The following is a 14,608-nucleotide window of genomic DNA, read 5'->3' as shown; positions in this document are numbered from 1 at the left end:
CCTGTAACGGTATGTCAAATTCCTGTAATTTGATACATAAATGAGAACATTATTAAATAGAATGAGGTGTGTATGAAGTTCCAGAATAAAGTAATTGTGCAATCTAGATTTAATTTACAGAAGAAATGAATAGTAAATATGAATCACTAAACTATAATTAGAAAGTAAAATGAAATCTTGGAGAAATGACAAAATGTCACTCTGAACCAAACCAAGTCCAAATGCAATGAAGAAAGAAACAAAGACAAATTCTCCCTTGGGCTTTAGGTGAATGGCATGATCCCTCACAAAAGAGGACAGCCTTTTTAGGGATGCTTCTCTGAGGCAGTGATAAGTGGCTACAACAGAAAACAGGCAAATCAAAATTAATTCTTACATACTCAGTCATGTTAGGAAACATCTTAGGGGATTCCCTGGTAGCTTAGTGGTAAAGAATCTGCCTGCAATGCAGGAACTGCGGAGGGGCAGTTTCAGTTCCTGGGTAGGGAAGATCCCCTATAGCAGGAAATGGCAACCCACTCCCTTGCCTAGAAAATCCCAGGCACGGAGGAGTGCAGCAAGCTGGAATCCACAGGGTTGCAAGAGAGTCAAACATGATGGAGCGACTGAACAACTACAACAACGATCAATCATGTTTGCAAACATCTCAGGAAAAAGCAATCTGAGGAAATCTGAGGCATTTGAGGAATCAGCTAATACTTCCAACAGGAGTATTAAGAAAAGAAACAATTCTTTAAAAATCCATCAGTCTAGGGGTAAAGGGGCAGCATGCCCGAATATAGTAAATATTTGACAAACATTTGTTGAAAGAAATTTTTTAAAAAGGAGGCAGAATCATTTTCCAGTCTAGGCACAGTGACTGGTTATGTCCCATCACCCAAGGAGAGGTGTTGGTGTCTCTCTTACCTATTACCACCCCAGAACTTAGTGGTTTAAAGTAACAGCCGTTTTATTTGTCCATGATGTGCGGGTCATCAATTAGAGCTAGCTCATCTGGTGGTCTCACCTGTGATCACTCATGTTACTACCTACAATTATCTGGAAGCTTAACTGGGCTTCCCTTGTAGCTCAGTGGGTAAATAATTTGCCTGCAGTGCAGGAGACCTGGATTCAGTTCCTACGTTGGGAAGATCCTAAGAGACTAACACTTGCTTACTTAACTGTTTCTGGATGGTGTGTAAGGTGGCCTGATTTGCATGACTTAATATTGGTGCTAGAGATCACTCGGGCCACTTGTCTACAGCAGAGGTTTCCAGGCTTCTTAGCATCATGTTAATGTTTTTCTAGGAAAGTAAGAGTGAAGGATACAGGGTCTCTGGAAGACTCCCTTGGAAGTTACACCACATTACCTCCACCACAACTATTGTTCAAAGCAAGTCAAGGCCAATCCAGATCCAAAGGGAAGGCAAACAGGCATTTTCCTTGATGGGAAGACTTGCAGTGAACTTGTGACTGCTTTGAATTCACCACGGGAGGTAAGAAAGTAAATCACCAGTGGGAACAGACCACAGGGCCTTATCTAGAAATGGTCTGTTCTGTCAACAGCTATACCAAGAATTAAGTATCAGATTTTCGCTAATGCCAGGCCCCTCTGTCACTGAAATTTAACAGCACAGAAAACTGGATACAGGGTGAGGAAATGAGTCTGTTATTTGACTTTTTTCTGGCCCTGCCCCAAAGGGAGGAGTTAACTGGGGATAAAGCCTGAAGCACTCATTAAGGGCTGTGACAGGAGCCTGCAGAGAGAGACAAGTAGAATGAATGAAAAGCACAGCTAGACACAGCAGAAGTTTTCATGATAAATAGAGTAATTTCCAAATTCCATCAAGTTCTAATGTTCTAAAATTTCACAGAACTTTTCTGAGTCTTTTGCACTAGCAAGAGCACTAAGGTAACAATTATTTAATAATTACTTAGATATACCAGCCAATTTATAAAGGCATGCAGATCTCTTTTGCAGATGGGAATTAGGAATCAAATTAAATCACCCAAAACACACAGTCTCCTTTAGCAAAGAAAAAAAATTAGCATATACTTAAATTTCAGACTTAGGACCAAGTATTTCCTTCTCACTGCAAACAGCTACAGAATCCCCTAATGGATAACCATGCATGCTAATATGCATGCTAAGTCGCTTCAGTCGTATCTGACTCTATGCCATCCTTTGGACTGCAGCCCACCAGGCTCCTCTGTCCATGGGATTCTCCAGCCAAGAATACTGTAGTGGGTTGCCATTTCCTCTCCAGGGAATCTTCCCGACCCAGGATGGAACTCTTATCTCTTACATCTACCTGCACTGGCAAGCGGGTTCTTTACCACTAGCCACACCTGGGAAGCCCAATGGATAACCATAAAGTCTTTTTTAAACTTCCAGATGTGACATATGGCAATTCATAGAGTACCATAAAGGGAAAAGAAGTTGAGGATAAGAGGCATATTCAGAACATAGTCATCATCCTTGAAGGAGGATGAAAACAAATTTATATAATAAAAAGAAAAACAGCTTAAGAGGTAGAAGAAAAGGGACACGTCTTAGATGCAGCAAATATAGCATCTTCTTTAGAATTAGAAATATTTATATTTGAATTCCAGCCCTGTCATCTCTTAGTCATATAATCATGAACAAGTAAATTAACTGCCCTCAGTCTCAATCTGCTCCTCTAAAAATGTATACAATCATGCCTAAAATAAAGGTTACTGCATGGATTAGAGGAAAGTAAAAACGTCTGTGCAGGGAGGACATTCTCAGAAAATGATTATGATACTGATCACCAGCATCATCATCTAATTATACATCATGCAAGGGCTTCCCAGGTGGCTCAGTGGCAAAGAATCCACCTGTCCATGCAGGAGATGTGGGTTCGACCCCTGGGTTGGTAAGATCCCCTAAAGAAGGAAATGGCAACCTAACTCTAGTATTCTTGCCTGGGAAATTCAATAAACAGAGAAGCCTGCAGGGCTCCAGTCCCTGAAGTCACAAAAGAGTCGGCCACAACTCAGCAACTAAACAACAACAAAGATATACTAACATCTTTCAGTGCTTTCCACACACAATATATGGAGAAAAATTCATATGCTTTCCTCAGTAGAGAAGATCTTAGAATTTTAGTCATCCTCAGTCTCTCTTTTACCAAAACACCTAAAAATGTTGATATGCTGTCAATAAATTTCCATCAGTCAATTCAAAAGGAAAACAAGCCCACTGAAAAAAATACTAGCTATATGAGAACGCAGCAAAGATGTTTCTAATCATACACAGAAGGGAAGGAAAAGAAGTTTGCAGAAAATTTAGTATCAATATAAACATGACAGCTTTAAACATGTCATGGGTTGGGCCACAGGGCTTTTTGCAATCACTAACATATACAGTGAAGACCTGAATTCATAAACAAAAGGCTAACTATATTTAAAATTGGTATATCTATTTTAATAACTATCAGCATTTCCATTAACAGTAAAACATCTAAAAAAAATCCTAAACATGATGCCTCAAAAGAATAACATGCAAGAGTATGGAGAATGTCAAGAACCAGAAGACTCATTTTGCAAGGATACTAGACAATAAGAATCTGTCCTTTCCTTTTGTATTTAAGTGCTTTTCCCATTGTTGGAAATTATGAGGTGACCTCATATGAAGGCTGGGGAAATTACCAGAAGCCTATACATGGATTTTATTCAATACTGGAGGAAGTTACACAAATTAGTAATTTTTTAGAAACCAGTATCATCTAGGTTTAAGGGTAAATTAACAGGCAAAGATATAAGAATGTCATCAAGACTGACTTGAGCCTAGGGCTGCCTTGCTGAAAGAATATCTGTTCCTTACTCCAGGTATCCGCTTCCCAGAGTGGCATCTATGCCATTTGGGCTATTGGGTCTCCAAAGAGAAATGGTTAGCAGAGTATCAAAGCATGCATTAAATAATGAAGAAATATTTGTTAAAGGAATCAAAGAATGGGCCTTGAATCATTCTTGTCTAGATCAGAGAGGCCATAAGGCAGCCTACACATCGAGTTAGAGTGAGCTGAAAATCTACCGTGTCTTATTCCATTCCATTGTTTCTCATATATGTTAAAAAGAACACCACTATTACAATTTATAAGTTACTTTTCTGTCAATATTTAATGGAGAAGATCTAATTTGAGCACCATGAACAAATCATGTGATATGAATGTTGAAAAAATGGTCTCGGGTATTTTTACTAGGTCTAGACTCTGACTGGCAAGTACTTTAAATCGTGTGACCAAATTTGAGTTGATGAGTTGCAGCATCTTAGAAATACATGTTTAAGATTTGTCCAAACTCAAGAGGGAAAAGTGCATTGATCAAATGGCAATAACTCACATGAGTGCTAGATAGAGGATTACTGCACGTACCTGTTTTCCTCAGTGTCAAAAACACAGAGACAATGGCCCTGTTCGACTCTACACTAGCTGATTGATGGGGCTTGTTGGTGCTGGTAACATACTTCAGTGAGAAGCAACACAAACAAATCAAAACCTATGTCAAAGGTTGTGATGATGAAGATTTATGACAACATTTATGAGTGTAAAAGGCTTGAAATCATGATACATCGAAAACTATCCCGAACCTGTCTAGATTAAGTTATGTTTAATCACAAGCAAAGCAATCATGGGTTGGGAACCCAAGTAACTGAATTTAAATGTTTGAGGTGCTGTTAACGGGTATTAGAATTATTGTGTGTCCCTCCGCCCATATTAAAATTAATTAGGGGCCACAGGATGCCGACAAAGGTCTATATAGTCAAAACTATGGTTTTTCCGTAGTCATGTACAGACGTGAGAGCTGGACTATAAAGAAAGCTGAGCACCGAAGAATTGATGCTTTTGAACTGTGGTGTTGGAGAAGACTCTTGAGTCTTCTCTTGGACTTGACTCTTGACTCTTGGACTGCAAGGAGATCCAACCAGTCAATCCTAAAGGAAATCAGTCCTGAATATTCATTGGAAGGACTGATGCTGAAGCTGAAACTCCAATACTTTGGCTACCTGATGCGAAGAGCCAACTCATTAGAAAAGACCCTGATGCTGGGAAAGATTGAAGGCAGGAGAAGGGGACAACAGAGGATGAGATGGTTGGATGGCATCACTGACTCAGTGGATATGAATTTGAGCAAGGTCCAGGCGCAGGATATAGACAGGGAAGCCTGGCGTACTGTAGTCCATGGTGTCTCAGAGACACGACTGAGCGACTGAACTGTCTAACTGACAGGATGCCAGATTTTGAGCTCAGTGCCCCAAAGGAAATTTAATGATATGATTATACAAAAATGGAATAATCCTACTTTACATGGAGTAATTTTTGGAATCACTGAAGGTACCCAAAGTGAGTAAAGATGACCACATGGAAGGAATGCTTTCTGAGAAAATTTAAGGCTGAATGGATCTCAGAAGAACTCAAAAGTTTCATAATGCCAGACTCATCACAGGTTAAACTGTTGGACAAGTTGGGTACTCTCCAGTGTAACAGAGATGTTACAGCCTACTGTTTCTTACACCCAGCCAGGTTCCCTGCTTTTTATCTTCTGCTCGATCTCTGAAGACACTGAACTGCACATCCCTGGGTGTGGACGAACTTCATCATTCCCTGCAATCCTGAGGGTCTATAACCCCAAGGACAGACTTTGAAGTCATTCAGTTACCACTTCCTTTAGTTTCCTCCTTTACCCTCATGATGGCTAATGATGAGATGATAATGATGATGGTGACGACAACAGTTAAGTGTCTTTTATTATTGGCTTCATTTTTTTATTGGCTTCATTCTATAAGTAAGGACACTAAGTGTCAGGTAGATTTTGAGAGTCACTCAAGGTTGCACAGGCCTGAGACAAAGGTGTGTGAAATCCCCAAATTCATGTATCTAACCACTCTGCAATACTGTTGTCCATAAAACACAGCTATAATTTCCTGATTTTCTCTTGTTTTCCCTACCACAAAGCATAAAATATCAAAACAGAATTTTAAAATATCAGTTACTTTCAAGCTTATGCATTTGTTTACATCTTCCATGTTACTAAGAAAATAAATTTCTTGAGGTCAGCATTCAATGTCTTGTTATATATTGCTAAAGTGTCTGATATTTGAACAATCAATATAAGGCTGATATTATACACAATTCCTATAAATAACCCTAAAATTTCTATTTAAAGTTAGGCATATTTCTATTAGTGAGGAATTTCATATTAAAATATATGTGAATATTAGTGAATATTAATAATATAATGATATCGCTATCCATGTATTAAAAGAATAAAGCATATGTCCTAAGTACTCAGTGCAGTGTTCAGTGCTGCCCTAGAAAGTATATGCATTTTAATGCTGCTATACAAATTCCTAAAGAAGAACTAAAAAGCCTCCTGATGAAAGTGAAACAGAATGAAAATGTTGGCTTAAAACTCAACAATAGAAAACTAAGATCAAGGCATCTGGCCCTATCACTTCATGGCAAATAGATGGGGAAACAATGAAACAGTGAGGTACTTTATCTTTTGGGGATCCAAAATCGCTGCAGATGGTGACTGCAGCCATGAAATTAAAAGACACTTGCTCCTTGGAAGAAAAGCTTTGACCAACCTAGACAGCAAATTAAAAAGCAGAGACATAACTCTGCCAACAAAGGTCCATCTAGTCAAAGCTATGGTTTTTCCAATAGTCATGTATGGATGTGAGAGTTGTACTATAAAGAAAGCTGAGCACCAAAGAATTGATGCTTTTGAACTATGGTGTTGGAGAAGACTCTTGAGAGTCCCTTGGACTGCAAAGAGATCCAACCAGACAATCCTAAAGGAAATTAGTCCTGAATATTCATTGGAAGGACTGATGCTGAAGCTGAAACTCCAGTACTTTGGCCATCTGATGTGAAGAACTAACTCATTGGAAAAGATCCTGATGCTGGGAAAGACTGAAAGCAGGAGAAGGGGATGACAGAGGAGGATGAGATGGTTGGATGCCATCACTGACTTGATGGACATGAGTTTGAGTTAGCTCCAAGAGTTGGTGATGAACAGGGAAGCCTGGTGTGCTGCAGTCCATGGGGTTGCAAAGAGTCAGACAGGACTGAGTGACTGAACTGAACTAAACTGATACAAATGCCTTAGCATTAATAAAACAAGTATACATAAGTCACTTGTTAACCTAACTTGGGAAATGGGAAAAAATGTGAAAAAAATTGTTTTTTCCCACACAATGCGGGGGGGGGGGGGGGGGAAGAGCTAATTACTAAGAAAATACCAGAGCCTTTACTTCCAAAGAATATACAAGAAAGTTAGTTTTCATGTACAGCATTGGTATGTTTACACTAGTAAACCACTTTAATGCAAATATAACTTTGGAAGTGATACCACTAAGATTCATGACAACTCCAAGAAAGAAAACAAGAGTCAGCATGAGTAACAGAATCCAGAGAGCAACTAACACCCATTCTTTAGATCGTTTTAGCATTTCCTTAAAAGAGCTACAAAGGACAAAGTGAAAATACAATAATGTAAACAGCATTGTTTTGGCTTCGAGCTCTTAACTACCAGTTCTAGTTGAGTGTCTATTGAACTAATTGGCATTTTCTTTTATTCTTTTTCTAAGAATTCAGAAGCACTCTCAGAGCTGGGGAAAGGATCCTATAGTTTTATTCCTGTATCTTATTACTTCTTTTCTGGAGCTTTTTTTTGGTTATAAAATCTAAAATAGATGCAACATTCAGTGGCAATTCTGCAATTTTTCTTCATAAAGATTATAATAACACCAATTTCAAAATATTTCATCAGAAAGGTTTTTCAAAAAATATTACATATATACTCCTACAAAGAAAAGAAGAAAAGCATGAGGGTTAAAATCAGACAGGTTAAAAGAAATTTTCTAGGAAGACTCAAATTAGTCAATTAACATTTTCCTCCAATGCGACCAAGTTTGTAACTTATTATTAACATAGGCTATCAAAGCCAATTTCTGAGAAATCTTACTGATATAGTTTGTAGTTTAAATAAGAAAGCCTTTTCATGTGGATTATGTGGTACCAGTAAAATGATGGAGCATTTATATAACCATGTAATGCCTCTGCAATTTTCTATCACTTGTTAACCATCTTCATAATTAGTATTAAATTATGTCATAGATCAGTAAAAAGCATTCTGTCAGAACAGAATCTATCAGAACAGTAAGGTGAAAAAGCTTTAAAAAAGCACTATATTTGAATTAAATTCTTATTTTTCTATCTCTTGTTATGCTTACATGAAACTGGAGTTTTCATAATAACATACCATTGATGTTGATAGAGTATAATAAAAATGGTACACTTCTAACCAGAATAGCTTCAAGACATAAACATAATACCTCTTAATTTCACCATGCACACACCATGTAATGGACAAATTATACCGCCTGAGACTTTAAATAGTCCTCAATGATTGAAGGATGCCACAGGAATAAAAATGGGGGCTGTAGAAATATAATAAGCGGTCTCACTCTCAAGGTTTATTGAACAAGGCAGAGCTATGCACATGTGTGTCAGTGGAATGATATAGCAAAATTACCTGTTAGTCATGTATCCTAGGGTGCCACAATCACATCTATTTAAAGGCCTGAATTTAGATCTTCATTCTTTAATGAAATACAAAACGTAGAACCCTTTATACTATACACAAACTCTGAAAGTAATGCCAATATGTTTTATTTCTGAGTATACAGAAAATAAAAATCACTGGAATGAGTGAATCGATCAGCCAGTTAAGCCATCAGAAAATTTCAAGTAGCTTTCTTCTTCCAACTTTCAAAATTGGCAAAAAATACTCAGCAATCTTATTTATAGTAAATTTCCCTTAAAATAACTGAATAATTATGATACAGAACTAGGATGCAGAGACAGGAACACTGTTAGAAATATGCAAGCACTTCATCCCAACCACATAACAACACAGCAATAGTATCAGCAGAAAGCAAGATCCTAATTTCACCAACTAGAAAACTCAGCAAAACTACCAAGTCTAAAGTGCTTCAAGCAGCAAGAGGAAAGAGAACACTGGTTTAAATGGAAAAAAGGAAACTGATGGTCACTCATGAAAATACGAAAGGCAGTTATAACATGATGGTCACTTAAACACCAGTGCCATAACCGCATACTGCTTTAATACCAGGAATACACTGAATGTCAGAGGAGATAAAAATACTGGAAGACGGGATAAGGGTGAGTCAATTTTGTCTCAAGTGACCACACCTCTTGCTATCCCCTCTTAAGGAAAAGGAAAGAAAATCACCTCTGGCTGGTATCAGTCAGAGATACATCTTGATGAACCCCTCCCAAAACACACAAGCACAAGAATCTCATATTTCAAAAATGAGGGGTGTGTACATGTATGTGCATGTGTTCATATACACATCACATGTCTGAAGGAGGAAAAGAGGTATGTGAAGCATAGGAGATTGGAGTTGCTCAAGGTCATTCTCCTCTCGAAAAGAGAAAGTGAAAAGATGACAAAAAGGAATGGTCTTAGGGACAAGAGTTAAATGACAATTCTTTTCCACCTGCCTCTATGCTCACATCTGTTTCCAGGGATGTCCTGGCTTCCCTATTATTCTATCCCTCTTATTAGTGACCACAAGAAGGCTGACAAGGAAGGAAGGTTTTGCCAGGAAATTTTCTGTCAACACGTGACAGTCTCAACCTATTCGTAAGTCAAGTCAGCTCTAACTAAGTACAACACTGACCAAGGGCATTGGACTCAGATCCTCAAAGTGGTTGGGACGTCTCTGTCTCCAGACAAAAGGGAAGGGAAGGGAGGCAGAAAGCTCCATTTCTTAAGGAAGTTCTAAACATGAAACTCTATGCTTAAAATGTCTATTTGGTTATGATATTTCACCTACCTCCAATATGCACCAATGAATGGCATTTTTAAAACATGAATGACACCAGAATCTATTTTTAGGCATCTGAGCACTCAAGACCCAGTTAATACATTTGTTTCAAACTTCCCTAAGGATGAGGGCACAAGGACAAGACTTAACCTGCAAAGGACTGAATTCTTAATGAGAAAAGGCCAGGATGAAATGAAATGAGGAGGGAGATGAAAAAAATACCCAATTTTCCCAATACTAATATTCTCCACCAGCATCCTATGTTTCTTGGGTATCTTCTAAACAGGGATATCTTATTTGCCAGCAAATATTAATGAGTATGCTATTGTTTCTGTTCTAATAATATTGTGGGGAAATCTAGGGGACAAAAAGGTGTCCTTGTCAGGCTGGTAGTATACACAAATCCATTTTCTGACTAGGATTTTCAGAGTGATAGGAGAAATACAAATAAACTCACTAAAAGATAAAAAGAAAAAGATGAAAGAAAAGAAAAATCTTTACCTAATTCCTCCCAAATTCCCAATTATTTTTAGTTTTTACACAGGCAGCACCCTTTCCTTTCCGAGTCTTCAGAAAGTATAAGGGGAACCTGCTCTTCTGCTAAAGTCGCGTTATCCCTCTGTATCCTTTCTTGGGTCTGCCAGGAGCTCAAAGTTACAGAGCAAATCTGTCTGAAGAGTGGCCCTCAACTCCTTCCTGTTTATGGGGGATGGCAGCAGTCTTTCCACTGGTATTTCAATTGGAGGTAAAACAGGAGTAGAAATGACCTGATTAAATCCAGGAGAACAAGACGGGAGAGGAGAGAGGAACGAATAGAAAACTAGGAAAAACACACTTAAGTTTCAGGTTTTGAATCCTGAGAAATCATGCTGTATCTGAATATCAAGGCATTTTTGCTGCCAGCTTTCCTTCTATGCACTTGAATATTCATTTACGAAGAAGGGGGAGGGGGTTGCCCGCGCAGGGGGTCGGGCGGGACCTCACTGCCCCCACCCCCCAACGCGTGTCTCCCCACCTCCTCCGTCTCAAATCCAGGCGGCCACCTCTGCCACGATGCGCCCGCTGCCTGCCAGGGGGCCCGCTGCGCTCTCCCGCCCCGCCCCAAGAAAGTGTCACCGCGGGCCTGGCAGCTGCAGTGGCGGAGCCCAGCCCCCAAGGCCGCTGCAAACACGGCCTTGTAGCACCACCAGCCTGCGAGGGCTGCAGCAGCAGCCGAGCCCAATCTCCAGAGGAGTCGGCGACATCAAGGCGCGGGGACAGAGCAGCTAGCTAGCGAATGGCATTTGTGATCTGCAAATGCCATCATATGGAAATCTATTAAACACACACACACACACACACACACACACACACACACACACACACATGCAGCCAGCGGAGGAAAAGCAGGCAGCGCCCCTTCACTTTCCAAGCGGCTTGAGCAAAGAGAAACCGCCGGAGCACCTCCAGCCACTGCCTGCCCGAGCCGGGCGCCGTGCGCTCGGCCGGGCCGAACCCTCCGCCGGGTGCAGCCAGCAGGCAGCTCCCGAAGGCGGGAGACAAACGAGCACTCCTCAGCTGAATTATTCAGACCGCCTTCACTGTCGAATAAAACATTGATGAGACTACTTTGGAAGTGCTTTATCTTGTTGATCCTAATGCCCTAGAGAAGGGAGAGAAATTTTCCGTAGGGGACGCAGAGGTGATGGGATAAGAAAATGAGAGAAATGAGGTGCGAGGGTAAGGGGCTTTGGAAGTTCACTCAATTTGTTCTGCCTCAGCCTGAGGTGGGAATCTCCATTTTTAACATATCAGACCCAATATGTTAATTAGGCAGTCGCAAATCCACCCTACTCCTTGGAAATCAAGGCACTGGCAAGAATTTTCAAAATACACATTACCAAAAAAAATAAACGGGGGGTGGGGGGGCGCAGAACAAAATAAAAACAAACCACACGCGTGCAAGCCCCTCTCCACAACCGAGACAATACAGTTGGGGAAGGTGTAGGGGTGGTGGCTGTGGTTTTAGCAGCGCTCCTCTAGATAGAAAAATGACTTCTTTCATGGATCTACTTTGCTAGATAAAAGCAAACCCTAGCAGTTAAACACCATATCTCAACACATAGACTCCTGACAGTGTATTCCCTTCCCATGCAAAGCAAGTTCCAAGAAAACTCTATTTCGAATTAAAGTCTCCAGACGCCTAATTTACAACTACTAAAGGATCTGGCAAGCCGGACCACAATAAGGAAAGGAAAACAACCTGGCACCAGAGGTAGAGAAGGGTCAAAATGATCCCTGCCTGAAAGGATGGGTGGAAACCAAACAACCTCTCGCACTCCACAATCTGGGGAGGGCTGGATACCAAATGGTCCGTGGCAACCATAGCCTGAAGGAAACACGGGATTTTAATCTCTGGCATCTTCAGACAGGTTCAACACGCTTAGCTTTCCAAAAGCATCACTTAGGGGGGAGTGTATCCATATTTTTCAGGCTTTCACTGCTAGATTAAGTGCTCACGTATGGATTTATATTCTACCTTCTAGAATTTATATTACAACATCACAGAGCGCCCTTGGATACCCAGCCCTTCTGAATGATTTTCAAAACATTAATAAGTAAAGTAGCCTGCAATGCAGATAAGACACTAGAAATAAGATCAGAAGGAAACTGGGTGAGGCGGCTAGTCATTTGCTTGTTACCTGGTGCCTCTAGAGGAAAGACGGTCGTAGGAAGACTTTCTGCCAGCAGGTACAATCCCAGCAAGGTGGCTCCAGGTGGCTTTCACAGTCGGACGCGGGTCTCGCTCGTCACTTCGCTGCCCTTTGCCATAGCTCAGCACCCGCATCCTAGGGAGTCCGAGAGGCGGCTCCAGCCACTGCCTCCGCTGCCCGCAGGTCGCGCTGGGTGGGGGATCCGCGGCGATCGCCCCATGAAACCCGCGTTTCTGCACCCGGGGAGCGGGCAGAGGCAGGGCGGCCGCGCACGCACACACAGACACACACTCAAGCACACACACTCACACACTCGCAGCCAGGCGCGCGCGCACTCGCATTCACACTTGCGCACACACACACACACACACACACACACACACACACCCAGTACAGCACCGGGAAGGAAAAGCAAGGAGGGCACTGGTTCTCAAGATCGGCTTCGATGCCCACCGGACCAAGGACAGCAGAGCGAGTGGTCTGGCATAGCCTTTCTATCACGTTTTCTTCAAGTTCTCTTCCGACCCAAATCCACGTAATTCAAGAGCTGGTGACATTTTGGTGTGGAGGAGAGCGCCAGGAACCGGCGAGGAAGAGTCGAAGAGTCGGGGATTTTGGTAAGCAGTTTGAAATGCAATTCTTGTTACCTTGATTGTGCAGAAAGCCGCTCGACAGGCTGAACTTTTGGCTTCAAATTATGTGGACCGAAATGTAAATATCCTCCTGGACGAGACAGGAAGGTGTGGATGCACAGAAACAAGACGGTTGCAAGACCCTCTGGTGACCTTGTGATGTACCTGGAAGCAGGTTAACACTGGAGCTTTCCCAGCCTCTAGGTAAAGCGATCCACACACAGGGATCCGCAGCTGAGCAGCCCCTCCGAACCCAGCCTGGGAAATGGGTTTGGGCGTCCTCCGCGCTCTGTGAGAAGCCGGGCATCGAGGGCACACCGCCGAGTTAACACATTTGCTTCTGGGCAGTTGGATAAAAGACAGTCAAATGCATCAGACAAGTGCGCGCACAATTACACACACATACACACACGCACGCACGCACGCTACTAGCTGAAGACAGCTTACAGGGGGAAAAAAAAAAAAAAAGCCAAGATGACTTCCAAAGGTAGAAACGATCCAAAATCTTTCCTGAAAAACGGAAGGGCCAGCCAGAAGGTTACAGACATCTTCCCAGGTCTTTCATTCGTCCTCTCCTGTGAGTGCTGTGTGTGCCTGTTTGCATTTCCAGAAGGTTTCCTTGGTCTGCCCCACCCCCGTCCAGTTGCGCTTTTTCTCCTGATATAAACCGACCATGCAAAATGGATTATATGGGTGGGTTGTGCTCACAATCCGGAGCTCCACAAAGTCTAGAATCCTAGGGGAGCAGCCAGCTGCAAAGCCATTGCCATCCTCGAGGGAAGAAGGAAAAACACGCGCAAACACACGCACACCCGCGCGCACGCACACACGGGAGTCCTCAGTTCGGGCCGCTCTGCACACGCCGCCTGCCTCCCCGCGCGCCGCTGCACACAGTGCCCCGCCCGCTACCCGCGGCTCCCAGGCGAGTCCGCAGCTCAGACGAGGGGCTGGCAGCCCGGCTCCCGCGCTGCGGTGGCGACCAAGGCGGGCCCGGCTCCCAGGCTGCCCGCGCCCGCGTGTTCGGACAGCGGCAGCCGCCGGGCCGGGAGGAACTGCGCCCCGCGCTGCAGCATGGAGGCGGCGGCGGCGGCGGCGGCGGCGGGCGCGCGGCCGTGAGCCCGGCCCTCGCCGCAGTGACGGGAGCCGCCGCGCCGCCCAGACTCCGACTCAGGCGCGACCCCCGCCGGGGCCGCCACGCCGCCCTCCGCGCCTCGGAGCCGGGCGTGTTCCGGACTGATTTACCCGGGCCTCCTAGAGAAAAGGGCCCGTCGGGCGCCGGCAAATCCCCGGGCGGGCGAGGCGCGGGGGCGTTGCAGGTAGGGGGAGGGGAAAAAGCAGAAAACCTGAAGGATGAAGGCGAACTTCCAGGAGCATCCCCGGGCTCTTGCGAAGCGGGGGGGACTTGCTGACTGCCCACTGCC

The 14,608-nt window shown here is 43.1% G+C and overlaps 1 protein-coding gene across 3 annotated transcripts in view; it reads right to left on the bottom strand.

Annotated features, from left to right (window-relative positions):
- LRFN5 (leucine rich repeat and fibronectin type III domain containing 5) overlaps positions 1-14,065 on the bottom strand; it is a 291,026-nt gene extending 276,961 nt beyond the window's left edge. For all 3 annotated transcript variants that reach the window (XR_006344479.1, XM_043922377.1, XM_043922379.1), the window contains exon 1: positions 12,544-14,065. The gene's annotated coding sequence lies outside the window, so the exon portion shown is untranslated. The remainder of the gene's footprint in view (positions 1-12,543) is intronic.
- Positions 14,066-14,608: the final 543 nt, after the last annotated feature.

This window comes from Cervus elaphus, chromosome 13, assembly GCF_910594005.1.
Source record: "Cervus elaphus chromosome 13, mCerEla1.1, whole genome shotgun sequence".
NCBI lineage: Eukaryota > Metazoa > Chordata > Mammalia > Artiodactyla > Cervidae > Cervus > Cervus elaphus.
The sequence above is the reverse complement of the archived record's forward strand: the minus strand, read 5'-3'. Positions and strand labels throughout refer to the sequence as shown.